Here is a 22,648-nt window from a genome sequence, read left to right as displayed (position 1 = left end):
TTCGTAACTCTAGCTTATTTTGTAACTATTTTCAAAATCATTTTGTCCCCTAAAAATTCTCCAATCCAAAGTTTTAAAATGGCTGCCATTGGATTTAGCTCCTTTTGGAACAAAAAATATATTTTCTTTTATATTTATTTTAAGAAATTTGCAATTATTTTTGTTATAACTATACTAGTGGTCCAATGTTATTAGATTGGCAAGGTTACTGCTACTCTTAGGAATATCTGCAATTGAAGTTTACATAAAGCAGCCTTTTGATTTAGCGCCTTTTGAAACAAACTCTTTTTATTTATTAATATTGTTTATTTACTGAACAAATTATATACTCATTCATCTCTTTTATCACCTTCAGAAAATTCAAAACACTGTCGCTCGAATTCTCACTCTCACCAGAAAATCTTGCTATATCACCCCAATCTTAAAGGAATTGTATCGGCTTCCTGTCACACAAAGAATTGGTTTTAAACTTTATGTTGATTGTTTATAAATGTAATTGCTCCGTCATATTTATCTGAACTCCTTTCAAATGTTGTTCCCACCCGTACGCTTCGGTCTGGAAACATGCAACTTCTTCAAGAAACAAAATCCAACCGCACATGGCGTGACAGATTATTTGCAATTGCATCTCCACGTCTATGGAATGAACTGTCTATATATTAGAACTGCTAAAAATGTAATGTGTTTAAAAAGTTGTTAAAAACTCATCTTATGTCAGAGACATTCTGTAATTATTCAGTTATAACATATACCTTGATAAATACTGACAATGGAATGCTGAATGCATTTTGAGCAAGAACGTTTGGTAAATGTGAATGCACAAGATTATTTGTACAAGCAACTAACATGACTGGAATCCATCTTGACGACAGATCTGATATTTGCTGTTTTCATATTTGTGCGACTCTGCTATATATAAATATTAATTATTTAATGCATGTATTCTTTATTCATTTAGTTATAGCTTGAGCTTCATATGTGTAGTTTATTTTGCGTCTTAGTACGTATGCTGTATGTTAAGCGATATATGAACCTTTATTGTTATCATTGGGTATCCAAAAGTTTTTGACATCACCCAGAAGGAAAAGAGCTATATTGATGAAATTTTGTCAGTGTAATTACTGGTCCTTATGTACATTATTGTCCAAAAATGGTCTCATAAGTATGTTTAATTTTTTTAGGTGGCGCTATGATGGGCAATAGGCGCATAACCTTTTCATGATAAGATCCTCCACTTTTTTGAGTTTCTTCACTGTGGCCGCGTCATCCGTAATTGATTGACGTCCACTTCTTGGCTCATCTGTAAGGGACATGCGGCCAGTTTGTAAATTCCTTTTCAAAAGCAACAGTGCCATATGATGGGCAATCATCACCGCAGATAGCTTTCATAGATTTTCTGAGCATTTTAGGCCTAACCCTCCAAATGCAGGAACTTAATCAATCTGCGTGCCTCAATTTTCACCATCTTACAGGTTATGCGCCTACTGCCCATCTAGCGCCACCTGTAAAGAAAGTAAACATACTTAGAAGACCATTTTTGGACCATAATGTACATAAGGACCAGTGATTACACTGACAAAATTTCATCAATATAGCTCTTTTCCTTCTGGGTGATGTCAAAAACTTTTGGATACCCCTTCGTATGTTGAATAGAATGCTCTCTATAGAAATACGCATCGCATCCAACCTCTCAACGAAATGCTAAAGTGAAACAAAGTATTGACGCAAAAAACAAACGTTGGTTTTCTATCAGCTTCTTATTCTTTATTAAGTCAGCTTCTTATTCAAAGAGAATAATGGTTCTATCTGAAACCATCACAATAAACGTGATGAGTAATGTAACTATGGCAACTTTTATCAGCTTTAAAGTTGTGATTAGCTATGGTAACTTTGTATCAGTTTCAAAGGTTTTTATCTACTTCGACCGTAAAAATAAGTTAGTCATTCAGTCTGATTAATTAGTCAAAATCACTAAATTTGACTTAGTAAACTATTTTGACTAACTTTCCTCCCATTTCTTTGAGCAATAAATAAATAACTTGAATATAATAGTCAATACTTTATACTGTAATACAGCTTCAATCTTCGATCGATCAGCGTGTATGCGATATGCGAATAGACACTCGGGTAGGCTTCAAGTGCCTATTCTTTTATAAACTCGGTTGAATATGTCTTTGGTCTATAATGTGTTCACAGCGAATAAGCTAAGACTGATTTGGAAACCGAATCCACGCTTTAAATAGATTGACTTGTTCGACTTCTCTGCTGGTGAATATTGCACTGCGAAATTTAAAAACTTCTTTTGTATACTTTGATCAAGGTATCTTCAAATCTGATATTCTGCGGTTTTTTGATTATGTAACGAACTGATATGAAACCGAAAATGCTTTCTCCAAATTTAAGTTTCTAACAAAGGGTACATACAAAGATATCGATAATGATGTCAATCGAGAGCTTAGGCAGGATAATAGGAAATCACGTGACCAAAACCAAAAACTAAAACTCAATATTTGAAATGACCGAGTGCAAAATCATACGACGCCACGCGGTGACGCAGCACATGGAGGGTGCTACATAGTTATATACACAGATAAGATATAATCTAGGATATTGTTATTTAGCCCAGACTCATATAATTGGTAATAGGCCAATAGGTACATGACAATGAGTGCAAGTCGTGAATTGGGAGGCTAAACATCAATAATGAGTTTCAATGTATTATTCCATAGGGTTTGATAATAAATGGCAGGCTTTCCAATAAACATCAAAGTTGACTGGCACTTAACATTACAATGCAGCTTGTACAAGGAACGTTACTCTGTTGAAGGTTTACACCGATACAAAGATTCTATACACTTGTTTTGTCAAAAGAGAAGACAATAAGACACTTTAAATATTAAAATGTGAACCTTTGGTGTTTCATTTCCCTAACAGTACTACACGCACTACAAAATAATACTTGATATATAATACGCTGTGTCGCCGACCCAGTCCTTGGCATGCGAGGAGTCTCGGGTTTGAATACCACCCAGAGCAAACAACTTCTTTTTTGTTTTCTCTCTTCATTCCTTCCTTCTTTTAGTGTCAAAATGTGAACTTTTGTTATTTAATATCCCTAACAGTACCGGCTACTACAAAATACTACTTGATATATGCGCTGTTCGTGCGTGCATCCCACGTGGTGTGATGACGCAATCGCCCTAAGTGATAGTATAGGCCAACACCCGTGGACCCAGTGATTGTCATGCGAGGAGTTTCGGGTTCGAATCCCACCAGAGCAAACAATTTCTTTCTTTGCTTTCTCTCATTGTTCCTTCTTTCTTTCCCTTCCCGTCGCCAAAAAGCTCTTAGGCCGTTAGGGATATTATTTAAAATTATTACAGGTTTTCAAAATGAATTAGTAGTTATAATAGAGTGCAAGGTTTTCATGATGGTTTGAAAAAATATCAAAAAGGAAACATAGCTTTCCTTTAAGAGGTTCTCTTAAGCAAGATATTTGAACCAGACCCTATAATCGAGGCTTATAATACTATAATATACTTTAAAAAGAAATATTTACTCTAATCACTATTCATAAACACCTATAAGTGCATTATTATCATATTCAACCTATACACCAATCCGAGCAGCGTTTACTGTATTTGGCCCTCTATTGACGGAACCAAAATTGTACCAGTGCGGGAGATTTAATTTGTTCAATCAATTCATGATCGTGTATTGAAAATCACTGTTATGTACAATTCTGTATAGCACACTAACAAGTAAATGATGGAACCCCCGACCTTGGGACACCGCAGTTTTACGTCGGGGACACCGCAGTAATGGCCTAGTCGGATTGGTGTATACAATTACTGTTTTAACATTTTCACTCTAATCACTGTTTTTTTTTGTAAACACCTATTGTACGTTGTTATCATATACAACAAATATTACTGTTTAACATTTTTACATTTTATACTTAAGGGTGTACTACACCCCTCGATAAATTTGTGTCTATTTTTGCATTTTTCTCAAAAACTAATAACACAGTGGTAACAAAAGTTATGTATATGATAGGGGCAAGGAATCCAATTACTACACTGGAATTCCAGTGACCCAAGACAAGCGGCTCGTTATTTAAGATAAGAAATAAGGTACCGCTAGGATGTACCTCATTTCCTATCATATATACTAAACCACATGTCTTGAGTCACTGAAACTTCAGCGTAGTAATTGGATTCCTTGCCCCAATAATATACATAACTTTTGTTACCAGTGTATTATTATTGTTTGAGAAAAATGCAAAAAAAGTCACAAATTTACCACAGGGGTGTGGTACCCCCTTAAATAACAAATATTCACTCTAAACACTGTTATTTTTGTTATCATATTTAACAAATACAATTACCGTTTAATACTTTTACATTTTATACTTCAGAAACTAATATTCACTCTAATCACTAATATTGTTTTCTTACAAGCTTATAAGTACGTTGTTATCATATTCAACCAACATAGTTACTCTTTAATATTTTCACATTTTTGCTAACAAAATTATACGACTTGCGATGAAATCAAGATAACTACATTTTATATTTAAATAACAAATATTCACTTTAAACACTGTTATTTTTGTTATCATATTCAACAAATACAATTACCGTTTAATATTTTTACATTTTATACTTAAAAACAAATATTCACTCTAATCACTGATATTGTTTTCATACACGCTTATAAGTACGTTGTTATCATATTCAGAGTTACACTTTAACATGTTTACATTGTTGCTAACAAAATTATATGACTTGCGATGAAATCAGGATGGCTATTAAAAAGTTAATTGTCTTCATCCGCATCTTTGCGTTTACTCACTGCTCAAGAGAGGCTAAAACTTGACCCACGGCTATTAATTTTTTTATTTTTTCTATTAGCCCTGCACATGAAAACGGCGATGAATGCCTGGCGATAACGATTATTTGTAGCGCTATAAATCAACGGATTTATGACAGAATTAACGGTGCTAAATCCGCGGGTTATCCATTGCAGAACACCGTATAATTCCGTTTCAAATACGAATCCAAAATGGCCGTCACTGAGGTCTAAAATGGCGTCATTGATACGGAATGTAAAGTATGGCAAGTAGCAAATTAAAAATGCAGTACCATTAACGATTAAAAGTTTGGCAACTTTTTGCTCCTCAACACTCTTGTTACAAGCTCCTTCGATCTTTCTATGGTGCAGTTTGTTGATTATAGAATAGTAAACAAACGAGTTAATAACTACTGCAGTTGTATATGGAATTGCCTGAACGATGTAAGCAAAAGAATAAAAGAAGCGATGGACTGGGACACAATGCTTCAAAACAGTAGCCGCGTCATTATATTTTCCAGCATCCGGCCATAAAACACACGATATTCGTAGTCGGGTAAGCGCAGGTACTATAAGTCCCGTGTAAAATGTACCAAATATCCAGGCAGCTATTACCAGTTTATATGTACGACCTTTTGTGATCACTACACGATGTTGTAGGGAATGACAGATTGCCAAATATCTTTCAAAACTTACCAGAACTACAATACATAACGATGTGAAATGTGCAATGTATAAAACTCCATATAGCGTACCACACCCTAAACTAGAATTTACTGGTCTTGTTTTCAAGTCAGGTGATAACAGATATGCAACGAATATATCATAAACCATTGTTCCGATGAAGAGAAGATCACATACTGCGAGATTAGCCAAGTACGTATTGGTTGTGGTGCGCATTCCCGGAATTTTGGCAACAACCACGAGAAATGCAACATTTCCAACAATCCCAAATGTCATCATGACTGGAAAGAAAACTAAGATGACAAATTTCTCGATTTCTGAGAAAAAATATTTTGAATCAATGATATCAGTGGAAACATTTCTCAGATCAAGCCATTTGCTGGTATCACCACATGATGAAGAAATCAGATAATCTGATGTTGAGTCGGTCACATTCTCCATATCCAGTAAAACTTGAGTTTGCTTGTTAAATATACGTGCAAGGTTTTTACATAGGCTGTAAGATGTACACGTCTGTTACTACTGCCTTCGCAAACAGCACTAACATGCAAACCAGTTGGCAGAAATAGGGGCTATTTTAGGAGAATACAGTCACTGCACGTTGGCGATGATGTGAAGTCTCGGTGATCAAAATAACCAGTGGCGGTGAGCTTGCGGGGAGGGAGTGTTGGAGGCAGGAGCGTAGGTAGGGATCGACCCATAATCACCATAGACCAAAAAGGTCCACTTTGCGATCGTAGCGAGCCAACAAAAATGTCAAAAATGTGCCCAATTACCAGCGTAGCGTGCGAGAAAACTAGGTTCTTTATAATTTGTGTGGTCAAAAATATCCAAACAATTAGGAAAATGTCCAAAGAAGGTCCCATATTTCGAGATCATTCATCCCCTCCCCCCAATCCTGGCTACACCCCTAGTTGGAGGGAGTTTCTCCCCTCGAGTTTTGAGATTTTTAAAATCACCCATTTGTGTGATTGAATTATAAAGCAACACTTTAAGCCTTATCTGCGAAAAAACATGCATGCAAAATACTATTGTTTACTTTTATTTTGTTACTTTTTGAACACAGAAAAAAAATCACCTACGAAATGAGTACAAACAATCTTTCACTTTCACTAAAAACTCACCATAACTTTGAATTTAAAAAAATCAAATTGGCCGAAGGCCTAACAACATGATTTTCAGGGGATTACTGCAGTCCAACGCTTTGCTCACTTGTAGGGATTATGGGAGTATGTTTTATTGTTTCTTTTTTCTTTTTATATCTTAAGAAGATCTCGGTGCAATACAATGTAATTTACTAAGAAACTGAATTTGCAGACACAAGACAGATGTGTACTTACACAAGCAATTGAAGACCTGAGCGCAAGAAGACCATAAGTCCAAATCTTTCACAACCTTTCATGATGTTTTCACCCTGGAACATGTATTAAACATTATAAAACCCTAAGAAACTATACGTAACTTTAGTGTATACATCTTGAGGGGCCAAGTGGACTTACGGTCTTCTTGCGCTCAGGTCTTCAATTCTTGATCTGTGTTGGCTGCAACCATAATGCTAATGACAATTTCGCCCTCTTTTGCAGTAAACGTATTGTGTATGTTATCATCATGGACAGAGTGCCTTCAAACGAGCCACGGGAGTGCTTTATCATTAGACAACGGTTTTCAATCACAACATAACGAACTTTCTAAAGTCGTTTTTAGAATAAAGTAAAACAACGGTAATTTAATGCACAGGTTTGGAAAGCATGATTACCTTTTAGAAATAGCCGAGTAGGAGGGATTTGAATGAAAATGAAAAGCATCCTATGTATTAAGAAATATATGAACATTAACTATATATCATACAAACTTGACATTAAGTATGGAAATATTAATCAAGAAGTACAACGACTAATCTGAAAGGGTTCTGCATAAACCGCACTGATTTAATATTTATTGGGGTGTTGATTTAATATTTATTGGGGTGTGTCGGACAAGTGTTATAAGCATAGCTTAGCATACTGTACACAAGTAAACAGTGTTCATTGGACAACCAGTAATCCACAATATTGTTGTTGTACCGGTAGTTTATAACACTTGACCGCAGTGGGGGACATTCAAACTTTCTGAGTACGTACCACTTTTAAGAGCCATATTTTAAGCTCATCCCATTTGCAAAAAAAAAATGCTCATTGCAAGAACATTTTAGCTCTGACGAATGCCAATTGCCGCAAACCCCATCAAATTGAGCATGCTTAAATCCGCCATTTTAGGAAAATGCACTGCATTATGAGCACCATTAAATTCAAACTCATGGAAAGAACATTTTCTATCAAACAATTAATGAGCACCATCTCCCGACACGCCCCAATTAATATTTAGCCCGTGTGCTTCATGCAGAGCCCTTCCAGACTAGTCTTGACACTTCGTGAAGAAATATTTTATACTTACTGTCAAGCCTGTATATAACGATTTGTGATACCCAATCGCGGTATAATTGTTCTGGCTTAGAAGTCAGAGTATTTAAGACTCTTTTCTGACTTTTCCTCGTAATTCAATTCGTAGTCTTGAGCACATACTGCATGTGATTATGGTTTGGTACTGTTATGAACGACAATGGGGACAATTTAAGGACAAATTGGGACCGATTGGAACCTACTGTGAAGATGATTATGATAACTACTACTTTCGTTTTGAAGTGACAACCAGACAGATGTTTTGGAGTGTTTTCCATTTGATGCGGTCTGTAATGGTTGTAAATGATCTTCTACCTAATCACGAATGTCATAATATAAGCCTAAAGAGCTATTTGATTTTGCATATTAATTTCATTATAAAGCTCTATGGAAAAGAACATTAATCTTTTTTTTTTTATCTTACCACAGTGTACACCAGGTACACCGTGCTTTTATTTTATCAGCAGAGTACATAGCATGAATGATATAATCATAGCTAACAAAATGATATATGATATGTATAAATACAAATATATGCAATGCATTTGTATTCAATAAACATGATACGGTATAATAGGTCACGGTGGCTCAGTGGTTACGGCCTTGGACTCATAATCTGAGAGCTTGCACGACGTGCGTGGGTTCGATTCCCCGTCCCACCACCGTGTTGCGCCCTTGGGCAAGGCGCTTTGCCTCGCTTGCCTCACCCCACCCAGGTGCAATGGGAAGCTGTTAGGGGTAGTCACAGTCGTTGTACTGATGGACCCTGCGCCACTTGTAGGCTGCAAACGTTGTTCGGACATATTCTAATGACGGCGGAATAAATGTAAAGCGCTTAGAGGCTGTTTACGGCATAAAGCGCTATATAAATGTCTACATTTATTTTATTTTATTATAATTATTTTACACAATGGAGTTCCAACGTTTGTGCCATTCATTTACCCTACTGCTAGTATATGACACGCTTTTTTCAACATAACAAATGTAAAAAGTTTATTATCGGTACTAATGTACCTATGAAGAAAAACATATCTAAGTTGGGTCGATCGGGAGGCGAACAATGGAATTTTATAGATATCACACAAATTCAGATCAATATTATCAAGGATATACGGCTATTTCTCCTGAGCGATTGGTGCTTTGAAGAGCTTTCTCACACAAATATTACAAATTATTTTACACACTTTAACAGACTTCGTAATTCTGGTAAGCATCTCCTCCTAAGTTGAATTTAAATTATCATTGTCCTCCCTCCTATTGACACCCCTTTCCATTTAAGTGGAATGGCATATAGAAGTGAACAGTATTCCAAAAAGTTACACTTCAGATTAAAATTATCATGTAAACTAAAACATCCATAAACCGTTCACAAAAGTCTTTTTTCATGTTTCCATATAGGATTGAAGTATATACATTTCAATAAGATATTATAATACTATGGTAAGGTTGGTTGGATGATGGGAGTATCAACTAATGTTGTGTGCTCATATAATGAGAAAAAAAAGCTGACACAAAAGAGGAATGGTACGGGTTATATAAACGAGACCACAATGCTTGATATGCGAGGTATTATTTCCACCCTATGGACATGCTTTTTCTTTTTAGAGCAAAACGCCCAAAATGTTCGTTTTGATATATTATTGACTTTAAAGCAAGAACCACAAGATACATAAAAAAAAATTAATGCAACTATTGGCTTCCTTGATTTATTTCCTATAAGATCATTGTAGCATTATTTAATTATTTCATATTAAGAGGTACACTACACAATTAAATGGCTAAAACCCTTTTTTCTGTCAAAAAAAATATTGTTACACGAAACGTATTCCACACGTAGCCGCCATGCTTGTCAGGCTCATTCTGTATTAGAAAGGGCAAGGACATTTTGGGAGACGTTTTATTTTTCATTACCAGTGGAAGTAAGCCTACATTGCAAAATATTATTTTACACAACATCTTCAAAAATAATGTCAAGTGTATTGCATGCTGGTTCTATATGCATACAAAAGAAAGACATGTCTATTGAGGATGTTTCGCTTTAGTGCCAGTATCAAATTGCATACAAATAAACCTATTCTCTCAAAATCAAATGAAAAATGTTGACACGGTGTATGTTGGGTTTATTTGAACCTTCATCTTTTACTGCCTCACGTATTGCCAAAATAACTTTCACCATGTTGTCAAACTGTATAGGCAAGGAGATGAGGCTCACCTTGGCGTGACTTGTAGTGAAGCAAAATTATCGTCAGATCGGCAAAGCGGCAAGCGGCAAAAAGTCTAAAACCAGAAATAAATGTTGCAAAACCAAGCAAATAATAATGTATGAGCTAGCTCTCAAATTCAGTGTTTGTTTTGCTTTCTCGGGGGTGATTAACTCCTACCAGAGATGCTGCAAATCAAAGGTGAAAAACTACTTTTGAAATTTGATTCTGTATAAAGTTTGATTACATTTTTCTGTCTGAAATCTACATTGACAAAACTGCTACCAGACATTTTATTGTTTCCCATGATTTGACAGATTTTTGTATCTTTGTTAATGAAAAATGAGATACCCGATACGCATCATTCGAGGTAATTAAAAAGAGAGAACAGAAGAATGTCACTTTTCATCTGATACAATATCGATTGAATATTACGAGAGGCTGTCAAAAAGTTCGTAGAACAAGGTATGCTGCTTTGTCGCACCTTAGTGAACTTTGTCTCATTTGAAAGCTTGTTCCTTCAAAATATTACCGCAAAAGTTTTTTTTTAATCACTGTATATGGGCAGGACACTCTGCAAAGGAAGCATAGCTGCTTGAATTGACAGGCACTACCAGAAGTGAACACATGGTTATCATGGAAATTTCTCCTGATGGTGGTGAAAACTCAAATGAATTTTAATAATGTATAGTTGTTGTTAATAGTGATGAAGTCCTTGATATTCAGCAGCAACGAAATGACCTCAAGGATAGGATTGAAGATCATACAAGGTCCAAAAGACTTGCTGACGTTACCATTAATGATATACGTGCTGGTACAGTGGCAATGATAATAAATAAAGAACTAAACAAGAAAGATGAGATATAAAATATTACAACTCTGATGAAAGTGTTTTCAACATTAATACATTAACATTTGGGTATTCCAGGGTGTCTTCTAGATGGGGTCCCAGAATCTTCATGCACACAATTGATACCAACGGACATATTCAGGTCCACACCTTCTATACACTTAGAATGAGAACCGAGAATAAGTTTAATCTATATTTGGCAAAAGGTGATAAGACATACATTAATCACTAGAATTATGAGTCCATTCAGTGGAAGCACCTGGATCTCCTACCTCTAAGAAGATCATCACTCGGTCACCATTATGGTGCAGGTCTTCGTTGTTGTTTTCTGAGATCCAGGGAGAATCTTCATAACAGATTATATGCCTCTAGAAAGTACAATCATAGGCATATATCATACAATTTTCATAGCACAATTGATGCAAGGCATCAAATGTAGAAGGCTCCTGGTAGGAATGTGACTGTTCTCGGATAGTGGTCCAAGTATGTCCTCCAGTTAGTCAACCTATTTTAGAATTATAAGTCCTTCCTTTATAATATCAGGTTTGCTGGTGATCAATTTTGGTGAGCCTTTACTGAAGAGGAGCAATCGAAAACTTTCCATTTCGTTGACATAGAAGGTTTCAAGCAAAATTGCGACGGGTGTATTAAGGTATGCAGTGACCATGTTCAAGGGTGCGATAGAAAGAATTTGGCTAGTACTCTTTCAAGTACCTTGTTCTACGAACTTATACGACCGCCCCTCGTATGTGCTACATTTTTGTATAAACTGCTAGAGTGAACAATATCCCACGAGGAGTGACACATGTCAAGAACTTATATAGGCATCCAGGCAATATAAAAGAAATACCACATGGGCCAATCAGTGGTTCACAGCAGCTTAGGTACAACAAGAGTGAAGGGGGGTAGTGAAGCATCAGACACGTGATGCTTATGGTGTGCCGTTATCAGATATGTCTCCGACTACTCCATCTGGTAGGTTATTCTAAACGTGAACGGCAGTGTGGATAAGGTCCTACCAGTAAGTATGGTGCCTAGATTATTGAAGATGCACAATGCGCTGACATTGCACATCATGTATTAATGTTAAAAGTAGTAACTCTGACTGATAACATATTTGTAGTGTTCTTTTAATGTAAATATATTTATTACCCCTTACATAACGTTACAATTTTTTTGCATCATACTACATTGTGTTAATCAGCAGAAAAAAAATGAAAATAAGGGTTTTCATTCCAATTTTCCTTTTTCAGTAGTGGTCGAAGGACTTGCTTCTCACCACTGCGGCAGGATTGCCAATTCATGACCATCATAGCTCATATTAAGATGCAGACAAATAAACGTATCCTTTCCAAAACAAATAAAAATTGCCGACACAATGATAAGATTATTAATGGTACTACATCTTCTACTGATTCTTTGCTACCATCTTTCAACATGTTGTAATAGTCAAGGAGGCCCCAATCTACCTTGATCGTACTGTAGCATATCGTTATGAATTCGGCAGACGACCGAATCCGGATTCGGCTTTTGGTAAATTCATGTTACGCATACATTATTTTTGAATTAGAGAACAAGGGATCAACGCGTTGCCTATAGAGGGCAGCATATTGAATGTTTAACGGTTATAATTGTGGACCGTACTGCGATGCGCCGCAAGCTAACCCTGTTTGCTGCCCTCTTTGATTACTCATTACGCTGTTATCATTTGATATCCGTTAAAAATTGATATGATGTCCTCTATTATATACAGCCTTGATCCCTTGTTCTCTAATTAAAAAATAGTGCATGCGTAAAGTAAATTTACCAAAAGCTGAATCCGGATTCGGCCGTCTGCCGAATTCATGACGATATGACTGCGGGATTATTGCTTTAAATGGCAGTCTTAAGGATGCCAAAATAACCGATTTTCAGACCACTCGCATGAATAAAATAAATGTTGACATTTATACAGCGCCTTTCATATGTATCAAAGCGCTTTACAATGCCCGAGGCATGCTCATACCTTGTTACCCAGACTTGTTACTATGCAAAATATTCCTAACAGATACCCGTTCATCCCTGCGTGGAGTGAGGCAAGTGAGGTAAAGCGTCTTGCCCGAGTGCACAATACGATGGCATCACCGGGGCACATTACAATTAACACTGTTACATAATAGGCCTAGAACAGGACAGGACTACTAGATTGTATTAGTGAGTGGACAATGCCAACGGTTTCCAACATCAGAATTAACACAGCTTTGTGAAACTAGCTCACGCAGTCTAAACGCAGGACAACCGATCTTTTGTTCTGCTTAGTCGCGCTAAAAGTCGATCGATACATGTTAAAATCAACACAATTCCGAGATACACCTTTTTGCTATGAAATTTATTTTCTCGGTCAAATATAAAGCAACATTTTTTTTTTTTTAGTAATGTCAAATAAAAACATAGTGCTTGGATGAACATTTTTTTTTTTAAATCCTGGTGTTAAAATTAAGCATCAAATTGTGTCTTTTAGTGTGATTTTTTTGATTTTTATAGGCCTTTAGTTCGCCCGTGAGCTTTTTACAGAATTCATTTTTAGCGTCTCAAACTAATATAGTTTGCTAAAGAAAGATATTTCCCACCTCTGTAAAGCATATCGTGTGGGTCTATATATTATAGTTTTGTCAGAATTTCCGTTTTTATTTTACCCTTTTCCCCTTCATGCTCCGAAAAGGTCAAACTTAGTACTTTACCTCGAGAGCAACCAGCAGAAATAATCGATATTTCAATTGTTGTCAACCCAGGTCCCTTTTCCATTGAAAACCAGGATTGCCTGACCAGCGATTTGGTAGCCCAAATCCCCAATTCTGGTAAATGAGGTGGATTTTGGAAATTTGCTCCCGTGATAGCCTGCAATTTCAATTTATAGGGCTATGGATTCCATGATTATGAAAACCATTTTGTCTGTTTGTTTGTTTGTTTGTTTATTTATTTACCTAGGATGAGGTCCATGGGAAAATCCACTGTAATTTTCTGTCCCTCCTATCTCCAGGTGAATTTTGAATGACCCCCCCCATCGCGGGTTGGCATTTTCATTACACACTTCAGACTTGCGTTCGGGTTTGTGTAGGCCTATTTGTCATAATTTAGCGCTATAGGACCTACTTTCTAAATGTATAGCTATAGCCGTGCTATATAAATATTATAAGGTACCGGTATGTAATATTATGTAGGCCTATGGGGGTGGAGTGGGTACTCAACACATTTTAACCATGACTTACAATGTAAGGCTCATTGTTACCATAAATGATTTTTCCTTTAGATCATTATAATAGGTTGTTATAAACTTCCGTGTTTAACCTTGTATTGTTTTGGCTGCTTCATTATGACTTTCGGTGGGTTTAAGGTGGTACTACACCCCTGACCAAATTTGTGCCTATTTTTGCATTTTTATCAAAAATTATAGCACATTGGTGACAGGTAAGATATGTATATTAAAGGGGCAAGGACTACAACTACTACATTAAAAATTCAGGAACTCAGGGCAAGTAGTTATTGATTTATTGATCAAATATTGGTTTTCCCTCATTTTTGACTGTAACTCCACAACTGTTGTCTGTGTTGAAATAAAATTTCCGGTGCAGTAGTTGTAGTCCTTGCCCTATAATATACATATCTTACTTGTCACCAATGCGCTATAATTTTTGAGAAAAATGCAATAATAGGCACAAAATTTGGCAGGGGTGTAGTACCCCCTTAAGCAATTTCAAACAAACACAAACAAAAGGCACTATACCGAAACACTAGGTATTTTCTTTGCTATATTGAAGTTCTGGCAAAACTGTATCCAGGCCGGGCACCCAGAGATATCGATCCACAATGCTAGTATTTCACGCGTGGATTTGAAATTTTTCAGCTGGTAGTCAAAAATTATGGAATCAAAACGGAAATTCTGAATAAACTATGATATATCGCTCACGGTGATGTGCGTTAGAAAGTTGGGAAAAATCCTTCTTTAGCGAACTATATTACTTTGAAAAGCTAAAAGGTTGATCCAAAAAAGGCTCGCGGGCAGAGTTGAAGCCTATCAAAATCGAAAATCTTACACTAAATGACTGAATTTCACGACTAAGTTTTTAAAACACTAAGATTTGAAAAAAAAATACAGTATCAAGCATTACAGTTTTTCCTGACATTTACTGAAAAAATGAAAACTATTGCTTTTCATTTGGCCGAGAAAAAAAATTTTACACTGAAAAGGTGTAACTCAAAATGTTGTTCATTTGAATACCAAATTCGATCGTTTGTATTGCCTTATTAAATGACTGAGTGAGCCTTGCAGAACAATAACAATCGGTTGTCCAGCGTCCTAACTGCACGACTAATAAACATCTCAAAAAAAGTAACTAAGCCCCCTTAAATAATGGCCTTGAAATATTTCAATTTCGGAGGACTTTCAATACTCAACTACCAGCTCATGCATGCCTCGATATGTACTTACCATAACTTAAAGCCATCATTTAATCTAAGGGTCGGTTCATAGTGCATATTCGAAGACGAATATTCGGCTTCGAATACTTTTTGTGACGTCAAAATATATACGGCAACGAATAAAATGTGACGTGTCATGTCAAAAGGAGACACTTTTGGGCAGGTTATCAATTTTGAGATTCTTACATATTTTAAATATAGAGATATTTTGCTCCACAACACCGTTTTCTCCAATGAAATCGGACATTCATAAGCGAAACTATTGAGTTCGTAAGTTATGGTATTCTAAAATTGGAAATTGAGATATCGGCCTTTGAAAATATTATTGACAATGTTGAGAGTAGGAATTACCTTGAAAAATGTTTCAAAAAATACAAGATGCCAGTTATATTCCGGTCTGAAACTATCAGACAATATTTTTAACATTAATAACATCACAAATTCACAACAAACCCAAATTGTGAAAAAATTACCACCGGGTAGATTTTTGGCTATTTTTTCATTTACGATCCTGCCCAAAAGTGTCTCCTTTTGACATGACACGTCACAAATATGAGTTGAATCGGATTAAATATCGCGCAACTGATAGCGAGATACTATTGATTTATATGAAAGGCTCGAGGTCACCTGAATATCGTTCGACGAACGATGATTTCAAAAATCCCCAATGAAAATTAAAGGATCTGGAATGAGCGTTTTGAGCGTTTCGACAGTATTTTTGTGGGACATGAGAGCACATCAGACATATCGAATTACATTATGAATACGAAGAATGTCTTTCTGATATCAAATAATTTTCATTTTTTGAAATTCACGATATATAATACAAATTTTATGACAAATTATTAGAATGTGATATTTTTCACATATTGATATATAACAGTCCTCGAAGTAAATATTATAAATCTAATGATATTTTCTTAAAGTGTATGTAGCTGGGAGGAAAAGCCGGCGATCAATTGAAAATTTTGCCCTTTTATATTGAAGATATGGATTTTTTCCCAAAAAGACCTATTTTTTTTGGTGTTTTGGGAAAAAAAATCCATATCTTCAATACGAAAGGTCAAAATTGTCAATTGATTGTCGGCTTTTCATCCCACCTACATACGCTATAAGTATAAATCATCAGATTTATTAAGTTTCATTTGAGTACTGTTAAATATCAAAATATCAATTTTAATCATTTGCCATAAAATGTGTATTTCATTGCGAATTTTAAAAAATCAAAATTATTTGATATCAGAAGGACATTCTTCGTATTCAGAATCCTATTCGACATGTCTGATGTGCTCCAATGTCCCACAATAAATAGACCTACTGCGCATTGATTTAGTGGTGTGCCCCCTTATTAATGCGGTACAAGAGTACCCATTTTATATGATTAGTAATGTTTTATGCAAATAATATGATATTTAGGCTTACAAACATAACCTAGATGTACAAGTGAATGTTTCCATATTAACGTAGCTCTATTTAAATCGACTGATGCAGAAAAAAGTCTAACTCCAAATTCAGATTTATGCCTCCACACCGGTTTTACATAAATAATGTTTGGCCCCAGTTCTAGGTCCCCATATGCATCTGCCCCTGGCAGAGGACGTGTGAGGTCCGGGGTGGTAAATCATTGGTTATTGATATAAAAATACGTTTGCCATGGAAGTTCACCCATTTTTGTTATTTTGGGCCGAATAAAGATGTAATGCGTTGTTATCAGTCAAATTCATAATTATAATTAATAATAAAGAGGGCAAAATAAGTAATATGTAGGAATGGATACATAGCGCTTTGCAATGAATCTCTTCATAAACTATGCAGAACAACCAAAACCACGAGCGTTGGTACCCTATCATTGCGTGTTCTTTTAAAATAAATTCTTGTTTATTTCTATAATTTGTGAATCGGGCATTAAAACACACTTAGGCCCTAGCAATGTAGGCCTACACAAGTTCGGAACGAGACTTTTTATCTTTTGACGCGTATGTCGGTCGAATGCCAAAATTGATTGCTCAATGAGTCATGAAATGAGAGCAATACTACTTTGATGATACCGATCTCAAGTGGATATCAGCCAATGAAAAAAGTATTCACCGGAAATATATTTGTGGGAGTTGAATTTTGTTGAACTCGACAGATATATATTTGGTGAGTCACCGTGGGTGGTCTCATATATAACACTTGTGAGGGCTGTCATATTTGTCGTCGCTTCAATCATATCTTATGATATTTATTTATTTATTTATATATATTTATATATTTATTTATTTATTTATTTATTTATTTATTTATTTATTTATTTATTTATTTATTTATTTATTTATTTATTTATTTATTTATTTATTTAATTATTTATTTTTTTATTGACTTATTTATTTATTTATTTATTTTTTATTTATTTATTTATTGATTTTATTTATTTATTTATCTATTACTCATTCATTTCTTGATTTGCTTTGCAGTTGAAACCTACAAGAAGGTATGGGTCAACCTCCGCGCCTGTTACAGGCAGGTCGTAAATGCCCCGAAAACCAAATCTTTTTGACGCCTATTCAGGTCAGGGGCGTAACCAGACCTGACCATCCGGGGGACAAGATTGAAAAATTTCCCAATTTCTGATCAAACGTTTTAGTATTTATATTCGAGAGAACGCTCGCTTGCCACGAAGCGTTAAACGGGTGGAGTCGGTGGGGTCCAGGGGCAAAGCCCAGGCGGGGGTCAGGGGGGCTGAGCGCCATGAAGCTCCTGGTTTTTGGCATATTAGAAAATATCAGTGTTTCAGAGTACAAATTTCACAATGAAAGTAGTAGGCCTATATATCTTCTTCTCTCTTTCTGTCCCTTTTCTCTTCTCCCTTGAGTCCCTTCCCCTTTTCTCTTCTCCCTTCCCCCTTTCTTCCCTCTTTTTTCTTTTCATTACAATAACTTATTTTCATATGAATGTTTCAAGATGTATGGCCATTTATGTACCAGCTCTTGGTTGTGTCCCGAGTCATATACACACATCTCAGATAAAAAAAAAACATTAGCTCTGCTAATTTAGCAATACCGAAAGTATTAAGGGGTACTACACCCTGTGGTAAATTTAGATTACTTTTGCATTTTCTCAAAAAAATAATATCACACTGGTAACAAAAGTTATTATATTATTGGGGCAAGGAATCCAATTACTACACTGAAATTTTAGTGACTCAAGACAAGCGGTTCAGAATATATGATAGGAAATGAGGTACATCCTAGCGGTACCTTATTTCTTATCATAAATAACGAACCGCTTGTCTTGGGTCACTGAAATTCCAGTATAGTAATTGGATTCCGTGCCCCTATAATATACATAACTTTTGTTACCACTATGTTATTATTTTTTGAGAAAAATGCAAAAATAGACTCAAATTTATCGAGGGGTGTAGTACCCCCTTAATGATACGTTATCCTCATATGATTTATGACTCTCGACTACATGTAGAAATGCTGTTTAACTCCGTAGGATGTAGAGGGTCATTAATCATTCAATCAACAGCATCATTTCATCATACATGTTGAGACTGAAAGCACATGAAAATAAGTTGCATATATCTAGACCATAAAGTTTGCAAGGGGGGGGCAACGATTTTTGGCGTGCCGAGAGGTGCGGGGGGGAAGGGGCAAGCGATTTTGGCAGGCCAAGAGGGGGGCAATAGATTTTTGGCGGGGCGTTCGGAAATTTTACCCCCGGGGGGCTCATAATTATTGCACAGCCCCTAAATGGTTTATGACTTTTATAATTGAAAATTAGGGGGAGCTAAACCAACCCCGTGTTACAAAATATGGCTCAGTACATATAGATTGTAGAAATCCTTTCTAGGGTCTATGCTCAGTAGTTCTAGGATTAACCACTAAGCAACGAGCAAACTACAGCGTGGAGATTGGACCTGTAGATATAATCTATACTATCTTAGGTTTCATAAATGTTCGTCGAATTCTACTCGTATAATAGCGGATAGAATAACATTTCATAAATTAAATGCAAGACAAAATGTCTAGATAGACTAATTACAAGTTAGTCTGGGTGACTGTTATGTACAAACACACATCGAGATGCACGTGTTAATTATGTTATTTTACAAAACAATTGTTGATGCTATATGCTTGTATTTTGAACAATCCTTTGGTCTGTATGCACATCAATATAAACAAGACATCTGTTTCATATTTGTGATTTGAACATTACATTAGGTGATGAAGCTGATCATTTCCCTCAAATGGGCTATTCCAGAAAATAAGTGCACACCCCCTATAGAGGAGTTACTTTTCAATAAAAGAAATGTCTGAATTTCCAGGTCTGCTTTCTGAAAACGACTGGAATTCCAGATGCAAATGCCACTTGAAAAAGCCTGGAAATCCAATAAAATGAAGGAAAAATTACGGAAATGTCCAAAATGAGCTCTCATATTGAGAATATTTGATTTTGAACTATTTTTCTGCTGGATTTTTTCGCCTTTGGACACTTTAAAAGTATGGATTTCCAACAGTCACGATTGGACAAAAAGTCCGGAAATCCGAACTCCTCTATAGAGGGTGTACATCTATTTTCTGGAATAGCCCAATGAATCGCCCTTTTCAAAGTATTGGAGTACATTCCGGTTAAGATGACTGCCAGAGAATTTGGAGGATTTCGCAATGATCCCTTCCTCTAAAGTCTTAATTCTTCAATGTAGATTTATGACACATGGGACTTCAGTCTTTTTATGACGTTTTTCATCTTGCATAATAGCTCTTTTTGACGAAGTGTGACAATAAAAATACACATTAGAGTAGCAGAATAAAAATACACATTAGAGTAGCAGGAGCACTATATTTTCACCAAACATTGTTGTGAACACTAGATAAACGATAAATCATTCATCTTTCAAATTCGTTCTTTGCACTTATTTTAGCTAATTGGTAAGAAGGGGTAAGTGGGATAGTGGGGTAAGTGGGACACTTACTATACTAAAGTCTGCACAAGAAGTAACGCAGCTGTTATAAATATGCCTATAGCTTCAGAACTAATAATTGTTTTCATTGTCCAATTTTATTCAATATTAACAACACAACATTGTTTTGAACGAAACATACCCGAATTTAAAAGTTGCAGCTATTTGTATTGATTTGAAGTCAGCGCGAAGATAACGGAGGGTTATACGTGCCATAATGCTTGTATAATAACCATTGATCACTGTAAACTGCAACTTTTAAATTAGGGTATTTTACTTTAAAAGCACTACTGTGTTGTTGATTTTGAACAACATTTGACAAATGGGGTATCAAAAACAATGCGCATAAATAAATCATCCTTCTGTTGAAATATTGTGAAAACATTATTATTAGTTCTGAAGCTATAGATGTATTTATAACAGCTGCGTTACTTTTTGTGCAGACTTTATTACGATACCGACTGTCCCACTTACTGCATTACAAATAATATGTATGCTATAGTTTCGTTGCTCAATAGTAGAGATTATTGAGACCAACACTACCTTGATTGTGGTGCCAACTTCAGGGAATTATACTTACGAGTATGATTGCCAAATATTTGAAAATATTTGCAGGAAATATGGACAAATTGAGATATAATATATTTTATTTACCATTAAACAAAATCACGATGAAATTATGCAAATCGATTGTTAATGAGCCAATCATTTAGTTTTGAAAAAATAATAATAAAAACGATCGACCGACCCTAAAACAAGCAAAACCTCAACTTTTTCGCCAAAAATACGACGGTGCTCCTCGAAAAAAACGGAATCTTACTCAACCCGGAAGTACCAAACCAGTGTTCGTCATCGCAGCCTCCGCGGCTCCGGCTACTCTGACGGCTATTCTGTTTCAGTGGTTGGTAAATCTGGTTCAAAAAGCAATATTCCAATCGATTAGAAGGGTGGAATTATGCCTACACGTTTTGGTCGGAGACTTTGCGCAGAAACTGTGTGATGAATTCTAACACGGATATGTTGTGCAAAGAGTCCACGCAGCTATACGATTTGACTTGTGGTGGTCTGCGGTCCCAATCGAGACATGCAATTGATCGAGCCAATGCAAACCGTACAGTACCTTTCATATCGACATCTGGTATGCAGTTTTGAAGAAGTACAAAGTGTATTATTACAGCGCGTTGAGTCCTCTAAGATCTGGAGAAAGGCGCTTTATAAATCCAAAATTTATTTATTTATTTATTATATTTAAGACTCATACTGGTGGGTACTTCTAACAAACTAAAAGGAATATTTTAACTCGTTCAAACAATCATTTTGGCCTTATCCCACAACAAATTGACTGGCGGTAGGTGCAACAGTGGTTGTTGAAAGGAATTTGTGATACAAACACTAACAAAATTACTAAGTTAAATTGCACATAATGTCGGCAACAAGCTCAAAAATTAAAATAATACTGAACACAGGTGAATGACTTGATTATTGATGTGTTTTTTTTTGGGGGGTGTCACTAAAAACCAAGAAAATATAAAAAAAGTCTGCCTCATGTATTCAGATGAAAATAATAATGCCCAAATGCTCCAATATAAATGCATTGCTGTAAAATATAATATTTTAATGTAATAACATCATGAATATATGTGTCACACTTACCCCAAAGTGGTGGGGTAAGCGGGACAGTTCGTCGGCTGTATTCCATAGTGGCGTATAGTGATTTTTGGTCATTTTTTGAAAATTGGCACATATGTTTTTAATGATGTTCTCTTTCATTTTTCTAAGTCTCATCAGTCATAATTAGCTAATTAATTAGTAATTAATTAATTAAATGTGGCGTATAGTTACAAAGTGACATTTTTTGTATTCCATAGTGGCGTATCGACCATACGCCACTTTTTATACACATTTTATAATTATGAAATATCGGCAAAATGAAAAACATCGTATGTCATAGTGGCGTACGCGTATCGGACCTATACGCCACTATGGAATACGAACGACGAAAAGTAACGCCATAGGGATTACACGGCGACCGATGTGGCGTACGGTTAACGTTAGGATAGGGTATTGCGTTTTGTTTGTTTTCCATAGTGACGTATAGTTTTATTTTCAGTTTCCCAGCAATAGTATGTATTTATTTCTTTTGAAAAATATATAACAATAAAATCTATTTAGTTTACTACAGAAATTTTACATCATTTACAAAATATAATGAATGTCT

Source organism: Amphiura filiformis, chromosome 9 (assembly GCF_039555335.1).
Source record: "Amphiura filiformis chromosome 9, Afil_fr2py, whole genome shotgun sequence".
In the NCBI taxonomy this organism is placed as follows: domain Eukaryota; kingdom Metazoa; phylum Echinodermata; class Ophiuroidea; order Amphilepidida; family Amphiuridae; genus Amphiura; species Amphiura filiformis.
The sequence above is the reverse complement of the archived record's forward strand: the minus strand, read 5'-3'. Positions refer to the sequence as shown.